Genomic DNA, 13,280 nt, shown 5'->3' with positions numbered 1-13,280 from the left:
GACAGGAAATGAATACTTGCATTTAATTAAGTCTAGCCGTAGGCGGTTGTCTGTAAGGACCAGTTCTGTTCGAGAAGACAGAACAAAGAAGGCACCACTGGGATTCGGACCCAGGATCTCCTGTTTAAGAGACAAGCGCTTTAACCAACTAAGCCACGGCACCCCGGGAGTATTGTCCTTTTGCAGCCACTTGGACACGCCACTCAGACACATCTGCATTCGGTGTGTGCTCCGCCTGCTCGCTGAGCAAGTTGCCACCTTTACATACAATAGCAACATCGACACCAAGAGAAAGGATGACAAATGGCTTTTATCTGGAACTTTTCATGTCCAAGGAGCTCAATGTGCTTTCTGTGTACAACAGGGCCACTGAACTCCACACTGGCCACTGAACCACAGCAGTGGCTTGCTGGCTTGACATCTCCCAAGGAAAATGTTGAAATCGCATGTGGAACAGGAAAAGGACCCTCGAGTACGAGGGAAAAAAAAGAAAAAGATCATCTGGAGCGCGCCAACCCATTTCTGGACAGCCCAGTTCTGTTCACGAGGTGGCTGAGTGGTTAAGGCGATGGCTTGTTAATCCATTGTGCTCTGCATGTATGAGTTCAAATCCCACTCTTGTCGGTTTCCATGTCTGACATGTGTGCCCGTTCGACGTTGGCCCTCCTTTTGTTTGCTCCAGTACTAGAGCCTTACATTTTCTAGCGGTGGCTGAACATGGTATAGTAGGCTAACGTCGGTATCGAGCAGTGGCAGTAACAGTATTTACGTGCCACTGCTGCCAAGTGGCTCTGGGTTGAGACCGCGTTTTCACTTACTTGCAGCACAAACGGAGAAAGCGATTTTTGACAGTCTCTCGAGAGACTGCGCTAGGTGTTTAGGGATAGACTTTGTCAGTTCCCCCTGGGATGATGGCCTCTCAAATAGTTTGTGATTCCTCTAGACGTTTATACAGTAGAAGCCTGCTTCGTGGCTTAAATCCAAGCTAAGGAAACGAGTTAGAGGTCTGATGCAGAACTGCGAATTCAATGAACGGGAACACTACAGTACATTGCACTGTATGTGTGAGGAAAGCTGCCCCCTTCTGTTCCTTGTCGACCGAACAGAGGACTGTAAAGGATACCGCCAAGAAACTTTAGGATGCTGGTTGGAATCCAGCTCCAAAGAAGCCCCTTTGGGTGTTATGTAATCAAAAAGTAAGAACAGAGAATCTCCCTTTGATCAAAAGCGCAACAGAACTGTTTTCCGTGGAGCAGGTTTCAGACCCGTAGACCTGTTTTATTTGTAGGGCAGGGCGCATTCCCAAACGCGAATCTCCTGTTTTAGAAATGCTTTGGGCGGCGTGAAGTGAAAATAAGAAGTGGGCTCCAGATGCACATGGAAGCAATCAAGTGTTTCATCCGAGCTGTTTCAAAGACTGCTCAACAGCTTTCCTTTTACAGAGGCCCAACGATTAATGATGGGGGTGCACCCTTCAATGTGCCTTACGACTCTAGGGAGTGATTGAGACGATTCGTAGCGTGTGTTCATTTCCCTCTATTCCCCATGTTGCAGTGGTAAGATGACGTAAATTCCTGCTTCGACACGTAACGGCGTTATAATCAAGTACAGGAGCTGAGGGCTTTTGTTTTGTTTCGTTTTCTATGGCGTTCGTAAGCGCGCAAAACAAAGACAATTCCTGCGTCTAACACGAATGTAAATGCTTTTGAAAGTGCAGTGTGGTGCAGCTTGTAAAATCCTTGTCCACATTTGTGGTTTGTTGATGTTTTTTCTGTCTGCCAAAGTTGCATTTTGACATCCGGACGGGGAGACTTTATCATTTGAACGTGAAGCCAGCCTTAAACCCTCTGAGGCGTGTCTGTCTGCCGGCATGTATCTTGTGAAAGGTTTTTTTTTTAACAGAGAGCGACTTTAAAAAGGTTTCCCCAGCCACCTCGCACTCCGTGTTAGATTATAGGAGGAATGCGGCGGCGGCGAGCTCGCTGTAGTCGTGGCCGAGTAGTTAAGGCGATGGATTTGAAATCCATTGGGGACTCCCCGCTCAGGTTCGAATCCTGCCGACTACGGCGTCTGCCGCATGTCACCTTGTGCCTGTGCGGCAAAGGCGAAGTGCCGCTTCTCCTTTCCTGGTACTATAAAAATGCTACATCGCTTGGTCCTGCTTCCATGGAAAGCAGTTCTTCAGGTAATTCTACTCTCTTACCAAAGCTGTTAGGTTTCTTTCCGTGGTGAGATGGGTTGTCATGCAACGCTGCCACATAGTGCCGACAGACAAGTGTGTTGCGGGAGAAGAGAAAAGTGTTTGAAGATTTAAGAGTGTCTTAGGTGGAGCCAAAATCAAGTGTCACAAATGCAAGTGGGAAGATTTCCAATGTTTAATATGGTCAAAATAAGCGGAAGTTACCAGCTGGTCCGGCACAGTCTGCCATGCTTTTGTCATATACTGTAAAGTGGTGTGGAACTGGGTGTCGAACTGGAGCCTCACCATTTGCATATGTGAGGCTCCAGTTATACATCGAGTGTCACATTAAATGACAAAAATGAAGAGAGTTAAAGCACCTGGAGAGGTTTTCTTACAACTTTTGAGCTGACACAGTTTTGGAAAATGTTTCCTTCACGGTGCACTGAACAACATAGGCAGCCAAGAGTCTCCAAAACAAAACAGAATGGACAGATAGGAGAAAATTCCCACTCGTCCTGAAGTTCCCAAAATCCAGCACTGAGCGTAAACAAAGTGTCTAAGTAGCGTGGGAATGCTAACCCTAACCCTAGCTGGAGTTTGAGCAATCCGGCACTGAGCGTAAGAAGATGAGTCAAAGTAACGTCTAATCGGATTAGTTTCCTTAGAGCTGGTTCAGAGTTTGCTCAAGAGTTTACCTTTCACAGATGCGCAAAGAAGAATGTTGGGGGTGCACGCTTCAAGGCGCCTTACAGCTGTAGGGAGTGATTCGAGACGATTCGTGGCGTGTGCTCGTTCCCATATACCGTACGACCCGGGGTGCAGTGCTAGGATGACGTACAATACCGCTTGGGCACGTAACGGGGTTATATGCAAGTGCAGGACGTGAGGGTTTTCGTTTGTTCGTTTTGTTTTGCTCTGCTTTGCTTTGTTTTGCTTTCCATCGCGTTGGTAAGAGCGTAAATAAAAAGGCGATTCCTGTGTCTACCACTAATGTAAGAGCTATTTCAAGTGCGACGTGGTGCGGCTTTTCAAATGCTTGTGGGCATTTCTCTGTTGTTGATTCTTTTTTTGTGTGTAACAAAGTGGCATTTTCATGTCCGGACGGGGAGACTTTATCATTCCGACATGAAGCCACCCTTAAGTCCTCTGAGGCGTGTCTGTCTGCAAGGCTTGTATTTTGGAAATGTTTTTTTGAAACGGAGAACGACTTTGAAATAGGCTTCCGCCGGCGCCTCGCGATCCAGGTAAGATTGTAGCAAGAACGCAGCGGCAGTGGGGCTTGCTGTAGTCGTGGCTGAGTGGTTAAGGCAATGGACTAGAAATCCATTGGGGTCTCCCCGCACAGGTTCCAATCCTGCCGACTACGTTGTCCACTTTCAGTCGGTGTGTTTCGGCTCAAGCAAAGAAGCGCGCCTCTTTGCTGTTCCTGGTGGTTTTAAAACGCCCAATCGCTTGTACCCGCTGCCTTAGAAATAAGTTCTTCAGCGTCCGCAAATGGCATTTTGCAGCTGGAAGCAGATGTCGACGCGTTTTGCACAGAGCACCAAAAAAGCGTCTTTTTTGAAGGCCCAGGCACTGAGCATTGGTGGTTCAGTGGTAGAATTCTCGCCTGCCACGCGGGAGGCTCGGGTTCGATTCCCGGCCAATGCAGTGGCTTTTGCAGCGAGCGGCTCCATCACTTGCATCCCCTTGCAACTCGCAACTGAAAACCCACTGAAGCTAAGCAGGTGTGAGCCAGGTCAGTACCTGGATGAGCTACAGGGAAAAACAAAGCTTCCAGCTGGAAGCGGTGTTAATGGTGCCGGCGGGGGGGCGCTCACCCTGAGGTCTGTGCGGGTCCCAATGCCCCAGTATAGTGACGGAGATGCTGTGTTGTAAAAGGGCGCTGTCTTTTGGATGAGATGTAAAACCGAGGTCACAGCGCTCTGTGGTCATTCAAAATGACCACCAAAACCTTTGACAAAAGCTCTTGGTAATTGATGGTCTTCAATAATGCTTCTCCTTTAGGTACATTTTAAATCAGCTGAAAAATGCTGTGAAATGGGGGGGCACTTCAGGCCAGTGTAGGATTTGGGTTACAAGAACCATGAAACTGCACGAGAAAGCCCGTACACTGATTACACGGCTTTCTATTCAAAGGAGGACAAAAGAAATTCCCTGAGTTTGATTTTTTGCAGCACAGAGAGGAGCACTGTCGTGAGGCTGGTTAGCTCAGTTGGTTAGAGCGTGGTGCTAATAACGCCAAGGTCGCGGGTTTGAGCCCTGTACGGGCCAGGTCCCTGTTTGTGAAACAGGCAAATGACTGTCTCAGGGGCCCATTCCTCATTCTCAAGACACATGTATGCAGTATGTACACCGTGCATTGAGCAATAGGGACTGAATACACCACAGGTAAGGTTAGAAGTCATTCTGAGGTGCCACATGTGAGGGATACAGCTAGGCATCCGAAATGTAGGGTTTGAGACCCTTCAGGAGTACTGCATCCTTTGAGACAGACCCGTGCATGTTAAACAAATGATCATTTCTTTCGGCATTAGGGACTAAATATACTAAACATATGATGCTAAAATGTTATTTTCACATATATTAATGTAATAAATGATTGCTTATGCTTTAGAAACAAATCTAATTAAAATAAAAGCTTAAGTTTTGTATTTATCTTGTACCATAGAACATGATTTTCTTTGTATTTCAAGCCCACAAAGTGTCCAAATGACGCACTACATGATATAAGGAAGATTATCACATGCATATCGGTATTATCTTTCTTATGAAAATGCATTCCTTTCATTACCTTTTACTTTTTAAAATGAACTCAAATTGAGTATAATGTAATAATTTAAGTAGAATAGATTCTAATAATATAATGATCCATTGTTTTGCACTACTTCACTGCTTCACTGCTCTATGCCATCTGGAAATAAATCCTCAGACTGCTTACTGCCCTGGGCATGTACCAATAAATTAAAGGAGCACATCTGTTTATCACTGCGTTGAAGCAGGAGACACACAGTCTCTGCAAACACATCCTAGATACAGTGTTCCAGCACCTTTGACCTCATCCAGAACGTATCATTTCTTGAAAGGGATTGCTGTCCGAATGCACATCTGAATCCCAAACAGAATCTCTAGTAAAATACGATCATTTGTGAAACAGGCAAATGACTGTCTCAGGGGCCTATTCCTCATTGTCAGACACATGTATGGAATGCTTTCACCGTGCATTGAGCAATAGGGATTAAAAACACCGCAGGTAAGGTTAGATGTCATGTTCTATGATCATTTCTTTCAGCATTAGGGACTAAATATACTAAACGTATGATGCTAAAATGTTATTTTTACATATATTAATGTAATAAATGATTGCTTATGCTTTATAAACAAATCTAATTAAAATAAAAGCTTAAGTTTTGTATTTATCTTGTACCATAGAACATGATTTGCTTTGTATTTCAAGCCCACAAAGTGTCCAAATGTTCTATGATCATTTCTTTCAGCATTAGGGACTAAATATACCAAACGTATGATGCTAAAATCCTGAAAAAAGGATGTGCTCCATCTCGTCAGTAGATTGGATTCCAAAACTGATTTGGGTCAATATACATTACCTTTGAAATTAAAGTACAGTCTACTGTAGGGAACCATCAACTTAGAAAGCATTGGCCTTCCCTGGGGGTCAGGTAGGTGCAAAAGATAAACCTTTATCCTATCTTTATCTTAAGATAAGTGGCCAAGCAGTATTTTTCCAAGTTTCACCAAGCACATCATGTTGCCATAGTAGACAAAGTTCTATAAAATGTTAAATAACTTTTAAAAAAAGCATCTTGGTCTTACAGTACTGTACAAGGTGAATTAAACTGTCCCTGGTAATAAAAAGTAATTAGAAGCATCTCAGAAACTTTATCTCTAGAAACATTAGCTGTTTTATATCATGTAATTTAGTGTGATGTTGTCAGAATTCAAGGACATTAGCACACACAGAAATTGGTTCAGTTAAATCTAAAAAACACAGCTAAACATGGGTTTAAATGTAACAGAAGTCTTACCTCTTGTCAAAAGATTTAATTCAAGAAGCGATGTAATAAATGATTGCTTATGCTTTATAAACAAATCTAATTAAAATAAAAGCTTAAGTTTTGTATTTATCTTGTACCATAGAACATGATTTTCTTTGTATTTGAAGCCCACAAAGTGTCCAAATGATGCACTACATGATATAAGGAAGATTATCACATGCATATCGGTATTATCTTTCTTATGAAAATGCATTCCTTTCATTACCTTTTACTTTTTAAAATGAACTCAAATTGTGTATAATGTAATAATTTAAGTAGAATAGATTCAGGTAGGAAATATAGAGTCATGATGTTTATGGCTGACATCATTTCACATGGGTGAATTTTAAGCTAAGAAATAAAAACATTTACAATGAAGATACCATTGCTTAATTTTAAATGCCTTTAAAAAATAAATACCTCCTGAGAATAATTTGCCACTCCCAGATCCTTGGTAAGGTACTGTTTGAATCCAATCAGGAGAGGAGCATCCAGGGAGTGCTTTCTATAGAGTCCAGCTTGGGCCACTCTCTTCCGGCCTGCTGATACTTTTTAACTACTCAGGGCCTGTAAGGATATAAAACACCGGTTTAAACATTTTAGACCTATAAGACAAATTAGAATTTTAGTAAAAAATAGATACATCTGAAAAATAAAAAGTCTTACTGCTGATAGAGTTCTTCAGAGCTCACATCTTCCCCTTCCTTATCCGCTTCTGTTTCAGTTTCTAGAGCAGCCTCTGGCATCTCTTCCTCCTGGACTGTGGCCTCTTGCTCAGGGCCGCTGGAATGCAGGTAGATTCTTTTCAACATGCTTTTACATAATATGTTGTAACAATGATTTCAAAAAGAAACTACAGAAGCCTTACAGATTAAAAATATCTCACCTTGCCAATGTGTCTTCAGGCTTCCCATGTACAAAAAGGCCCAAGGACTCTAGCAGTCTTACAACCACTATCCTGTTTGCCTCACCAGACACGATCTCTATTCTGTGGTAATCCACGATGACCCCGTTCTTCAGGTGATTCATCATGTCCTCCCTCGCCTGTTGAGAGGCCATCCTGATGTTTTCTGCCGTGGCGTGCTTCATACACGCCCTCTTCAAGTGAGCAGGAAGCTGATCAAGAGTATTCAGGCACATCTTGCACACCAGGGGAATCCTCGCGGGTTTCCTTTGAAAATAAATAATACCATCTGTGTATAGAAACAAGCTAAGACTGATTTCTTAAATTATCCTTAATTTTCTCTCTCATAGTTTGAGCATAATGATTTTATTGCATTTATATAAGAATTGCTCATTGCTCCTAAATAAATAATGGTTTCATAAAAAAGTGAACACTTGGTCTCAGTCACAGACTTTCCAATAGAAGCCATTGTGGAGTTCAGCAACTGCAGGTCCTAGAAGTGGGGAAGGAATTTTAAAAGAGAAATTGAATTACAATACAGAAGGAATGGCTGAGGGATCACTGAAATATATATATACAAATTCCAAAGACTGAGTCCATATAGAAACAACTACCTTTCATTTTCAGTATAAGAAAAAAAAAACATTATCTTCCAAAGCATCATAAAATTGTCCCTTCTTCCAGACTCTACTTCTCTCTTGTAGTAGTATAGCAGACCTTTCCAGGTGAGCAGATCACAGAGTCCGAAATGAGCTTCCTCCATCAAGCAAAGTACCTGAACATGACTCTGTCTTCATAAAAGCGCCCCTGTAATAAAGAAATTAAATCCGAAATCAAGAGGGCAGTTGCCTACTGAAATACAAGAAGTCATCAATTTTAACCTAGCAACACATTAAAGGCTGCATCTATACAAGTACGATTCTAGAAATGCTCACCAGATTACGTTTTAAGAAGGAACTGCGCCTCAGGTTCCGCCGAGATCTTAACTCGGATGGCAGGATTCAGAGTCCGGAGTGCGGACTGATGGCGCACGGAGGGTCCATATACTGTGGATCCCTCAGTGATCTTCCGCGTATTCAAACCGCCAGCGTGTGACTCCCCTGTCCCCGTGACCTCATTGCTCTGCTCTCTCCTCTGTGCAGCTGAGCCCGACTCACGGTAAAATGGAAAAAAATATGCCCTCGACGCGAGATTTATTCTGGAGCGAGCCAGTGTTGCGCATAGCTGCCTTCAAAGCAGTTAACCCAGGTTCGATTCCCGGCCAACGCAGTTACGAATGTTTTCAAATGCTGTCATGAGCCTTGGATTGTGACTAGCAAAGCGAAGCCTTTTGAAAGAGCTAAAGCACTGCAAAACGGAATTGAAGGAGAATCTTACAGGGGATTCTGAGCAGAGTCTGCATACATGCAGTCAGATAAAGGTGCTGAAAGCTTGAGCTACTCTCAATGTCATGCTGCCCTTCCCCGGAGTAAATCTGTTACATTGTAAGAATGCTTCTGGCAGGTTCAAAAAGAGACCCTTGTTAATTGGAGAAATCAATGATTTCGAATGAATTCTGTATGCGTTAAAAGACAGCTATACACAGAAAACATGCAGGACACTGCTCATGATGTTTCCCGAGCAGAAACACAGTGCGTTTTTCCAAGCCATTTGACAAAGCCCACCCACTGAAAACTGCAGCAGATCGTGTAAAGACGTTCAACTTTGTAACTACTGCACGCACAGGAAGCAGAATAAATTCCTCTTTTCAAACTGTCAAAGGTTTGCTTTGCGAACGCTGCAGGACATCGCACAATCTCTTTTGAATGGGGACAAACGATTTCTTATGGGGCGCAGTAAGTACAGACGTTTAAAATGCTCCACTCATGCCGACGATGCAGCATGAAGAAGCGCAACCTAACGTTTGACAGACAAAAGCCAGGCGCCGCTACGAGCAGTATGAAATCATACTGACAAGCACACGGCGTTTCGCGCTGACACAAAAGTAATCTCGACAGACGCTGTTCTCTGCATAAAGCTGAAAGAGCGTTTCTGTTGACACGTAACAAGTTCGTTTCTTTCTACCATGATATCACCGTGACCAAATCTGTCTTTAAACACCTTGCTCAGTCTCTGACGAGACTGTCAAAAATTGCTTTCGCCGATTGTATTGCAAACCGGCGGAAGCGGGGTATTGGGAAAAGTTTTCAACTAGCAATAATCACGCCTCGGCTAACCCTCACAGGCTACGATACTGCCACTGCGCAAAGCTAACGGTTGCCAGGCAACCGCGGGGATCCTATGGAAATCGTTATCGATCGTGTCATGGCATGTCGTTGCTATAACGCTTCATATTTGTCGTCTTCTTCTTCTTCTAGCTTGAGGTTTTGAAGAATTTCATGACAGACAAGGGCTCCGTTGGGAACAAAGGGCGTTGTGAGAAAACCGTTGCTTATTTTCAGCAGCAGAAATACAACCCTTTAAATACAAGATGACAGAACAATGACGAAGGGCATGCCGGGAGGAACTCATGCACTACAGAGGAAAGGGGGCGGGCACGTACAGTTCACATTCAAGCCACAAGTACTCCTCTTGGATGTTGCACAAACAAATCCTAACGTCTTGAAAGCATTGCAGCATGTTTGTGTCCCACTTCCCGTGGCTGCGGGACGACTGACACGAACGGACAAACACAATCTGTGGCGTTTAGCGTGACATAGTCTTGCAGGCATCGTGCTGTCTCACTGCAATATTATACCGCTGGAGGAAACAGACCATCTGGCCATGAAACTCATTTGAACGTCTAGCTACAGCAACTAACAATATCATGATTTATTCAGGATGTGTGGAATCAGCACGTCCCGGAGACAGCTTCCGAAATCGTGAGCATTCTCTGGTGGTAGGGGCGTTCAAGATGGCGCTCAGGTGGGAGGTAAAGTTTAGTGGTTGGGGAGTTTTTTTGAGTTTTTCATGACCTGAATGTTAATTTTTGCTTTTTTTGACTACAGAAAAATAAGGACTTAACACTAGTTGTTTAAACTTCAGTTATAATTGAAAGAAAAAAAACGATTTTTTTTTAGGTTTAAAAAGTCCGATATGAGTAACACTGGGAAAAGAAAAGAGAGTGCTGGGTCTTCGAAGGAGAACTCTAAGATACCTCAATCGTATATGTATAGCACTACAAAAAAATCGATGGCAACTAAAGGGAAAAGTGAAGCAGCTGCAGGGGCAGCAAGAGGGCGGAGGCGCCGCGCGCCCGGCCGAAGTGTTGGACCGGTGCGCTTTACGTGCTGAAATAAACACGCGACAGCCCCGAAATGTTTCCAGAGTGCTGTGCACTGAAGACTTGCCTGGTGCTCCTCCATGCAGATTCTTTGTCCTCCTCCAGTGCGGGACGAGCCAACACAAGGGAGCGCATTCGCCAACATCCAGGCACGCAATGCGATTTGGAAAGCAGCTCCTTTCCAAAGAGTTGCACACGAACGATCCTTCAGTCCCGCTCGGGGGGCACGGAGCCCCCGCCACACACAGCTTCAAGTAGCGAGTCAGGCGCCAGGGCTTTCGCTTACGGCCACACCACCCTGAACACGCCCGATCTCGTCTGATCTTGGAAGCTAAGCAGGGTCGGGCCTGGTTAGTACTTGGATGGGAGACCGCCTGGGAATACCAGGTGCTGTAAGCTCTTGCTCTCCCGGCCAGCAGGGGTCGCCGTTGGTGCCGTAGGCTTTGGGAGGAAAACCTGCAGGATGGAAAGGTGATCTATAGCCTCATCTCTAGAGATGTTTTGTTGCTGTGGCATGTGTGTGACCCATATTCAAAAAAAAAAAACCCGTCTGTAAAACGAATATCGAAGCTGCCTCTAAATCTGCAAATGAAGATGAGTCGATAAACCACTCGTTTTTCGTATAACTAGACATATATTCATTTGTTACCGATTTCATTCATTGAGCACGGATACAATAGAGGTACAGCCATTCACTGTTTGACATGTCTGCACTGGTACAGAACCGAGCAATCAGAAAACGGGTGAAACTGTCTTTAGACTCAGCATACAGTACCGAGGCCCCCCATGACCAAATAAAGGCTAACCTCGATAATCAGCCTAAAGAACGCAGACTACAGCAAAACGACTGACTTTGAAAAGGGAATGAACGTCCGGAAGGAGTAGTGGAACTAGCTTGAGATGCTTCTCCGGACCCCTAACTAAAAGCCAGCGAGAACCAGCAGCGGCGTCCACTCCTGTCGAACCGGGATCCTTCCGCAGCCACGCAGCTCGTGGTGTCCTAACCCTCCCGTATCTGATTTTGGACCAAGCACATCAGGGGAGAGCGCGAACGCAGTCCCCCACTACCAGAAATTATGCAGTCGAGATTCCCACATTTGGGGAATTCGCAGGGGTCAGCACAGCCGGAGTGCAATGGCCGAGCCTCGCCCTGGGTGAACCTCCTTCTTGATCAAGGTTTCTCCCCTGCCAGGTAAGTATAAGTTAAACAGGCCCCTGCAAGCGGCCCGCACCCACAGCACAAATCGCGCAGCCTAGGCCACCTCCTCGCCCCGCACGCCACCGCCTCCTGCTGGGCCCACTCTTTCACACACTCACACGCCACACTAACACTCAAAAGTGTGGGCAAAACGAGAAAACGAGCGCGCCGTTTCCTACACATCTGCAGTCGCCGTTGCGCATTCGCAGCATGTCCCGGGATGCAATTCGGCCTCATTTGCATAACTCCAGACCGTCAGATCGCCACGCAAGCTCGCGACGTGCGCCTGCCACACACCGAACAAACCTTTTCAGCAATTTCCAAAAAACGGGCCTGCTCGCCTGCCCACAAGGCTCCGTCTCTTACCTGCTCTCCAGAGCCTGCTGCCTTCTGTGCTTTTCTCTCGGCACCGCTGCAGTGCACACAACTCCTGCAGCGGGAGGGGGGGAGAAAGTTCCCGCGCTCCGCCGCAGGGAAGGCTCGCTCCGTGCGCACACGTCCTTTCGATGCCAGTCCAACAAGTGCTCCGCATTAGCTGCGTCGGGGCTCCGGCGTGTCGCACCTCACCTCACCTCGCACTGCCCCCTCCTTGAATGTCTGCCGCTGGGCATGCCCCGCTCTCCTCCGCCTTATCTTATCGCGTGTGAGCACCGACAATGGCCACAATGCCGGGGAATGGCACCTGTAAAGTGTTAATTGGGGCACAGGAACAGCCCGTCTCGTCTCGGGGGGGCCGGCTTCAGAGACAATACAGCAAACACAGCGGGGCGGGGGAAGAAGACGACACCACACATGCGGGTACATTCAGCTCCGGCGGGAACGAGACATTTGTGGGTCTTTTCAAGTGCCGAGAGCCGAGCAATCCTTCACTTGTATCGTTTCTCCCCGGTGACTAGATCTGGCCCTGCGACTCTCGACTGGGCTCACCCCCGGGGCAGCCCAGCAGGTGTGAGCCTGGCCGGCACCCGGATGGGAGATTCCACCCCGGAAAAGCTCCGGTTGCTGCTGCTCCTGCAAGAGGTGTGACTGGGACCAGTAGGGAGCGCTCACCCTGCGGGCTGTGTGGCTCTCTTACGCCCCAGCCTCCTGATGGCGACACTCTGCTGCACAAACAGGCGCCGTCCTTCGGGGGAGGCGTCAAACCGAGGTCCCGACCCTCCTTGGCCATTAGGAAACCCCAGGGCGTCTCTCAAAAAGAGACGCCGGGGGTGTCCCTCTGGTGTTAGTGCTCCCCTTTACCCATCAGTCGGGGTCTCCTCCTAATCCCCGTCTCACCTGTAACAATCAATGACGAGGCCCCCCTGTCCGTGAGATTTAGTACTCGCGCAAGAGACCGGGGGCAGAGCGCGAACGCGGTCCCCCGCCCCCCACAAAGTGCGCGCTCCGGGTTCCCTCTCGGGGCCCTGCAACACAGTGGAAGGGCAGCGAGAAGGAGCCTCTTGCTCTGATGCCGCAAGGCCACAAGAGGGCGGAGGCGCCGCGCCCCCGGCCGACGTGTTGGACCGGTGCGCTTTACGTGCTGAAATAAACACGCGAAAGCCCCGAAATGTTTCCAGAGTGCTGTGCACTGGAGGTTTTTGTCTGGTGAAGACTTGCCTGGTGCTCCTCCGTGCAGATTGTTTGTCCTCCTCCAGTGCGGGACGAGTCAACACAAGGGAGCGCATTCGCCAACATCCAGG

General features: G+C 46.6%; 5 non-coding genes across 5 annotated transcripts; 3 read left to right on the top strand and 2 right to left on the bottom strand.

Moving 5' to 3' along the window:
* The first annotated feature begins 1,984 nt into the window (after nucleotides 1-1,984).
* On the top strand, nucleotides 1,985-2,066 carry trnas-uga (transfer RNA serine (anticodon UGA)). Its single transcript has one exon. It is a non-coding gene; the product is annotated as a tRNA-Ser (tRNA).
* Nucleotides 2,067-3,761: 1,695 nt separating this feature from the next.
* On the top strand, nucleotides 3,762-3,832 carry trnag-gcc (transfer RNA glycine (anticodon GCC)). The gene has a single exon. It is a non-coding gene; the product is annotated as a tRNA-Gly (tRNA).
* Nucleotides 3,833-9,250: 5,418 nt separating this feature from the next.
* On the bottom strand, nucleotides 9,251-9,392 carry LOC138226974 (U4 spliceosomal RNA). Its single transcript, XR_011184789.1, has one exon. It is a non-coding gene; the product is annotated as a U4 spliceosomal RNA (small nuclear RNA).
* Nucleotides 9,393-10,683: 1,291 nt separating this feature from the next.
* Nucleotides 10,684-10,802, top strand: LOC138226952 (5S ribosomal RNA). Its single transcript, XR_011184773.1, has one exon. It is a non-coding gene; the product is annotated as a 5S ribosomal RNA (ribosomal RNA).
* A 637-nt stretch (nucleotides 10,803-11,439) lies between these two features.
* Nucleotides 11,440-11,603, bottom strand: LOC138226960 (U1 spliceosomal RNA). Its single transcript, XR_011184778.1, has one exon. It is a non-coding gene; the product is annotated as a U1 spliceosomal RNA (small nuclear RNA).
* Nucleotides 11,604-13,280: the final 1,677 nt, after the last annotated feature.

This window comes from Lepisosteus oculatus, unplaced genomic scaffold (assembly GCF_040954835.1).
Source record: "Lepisosteus oculatus isolate fLepOcu1 unplaced genomic scaffold, fLepOcu1.hap2 HAP2_SCAFFOLD_198, whole genome shotgun sequence".
NCBI classification, from domain to species: Eukaryota; Metazoa; Chordata; class Actinopteri; order Semionotiformes; family Lepisosteidae; genus Lepisosteus; species Lepisosteus oculatus.
This window is presented reverse-complemented; position numbering and strand designations above follow the sequence as displayed.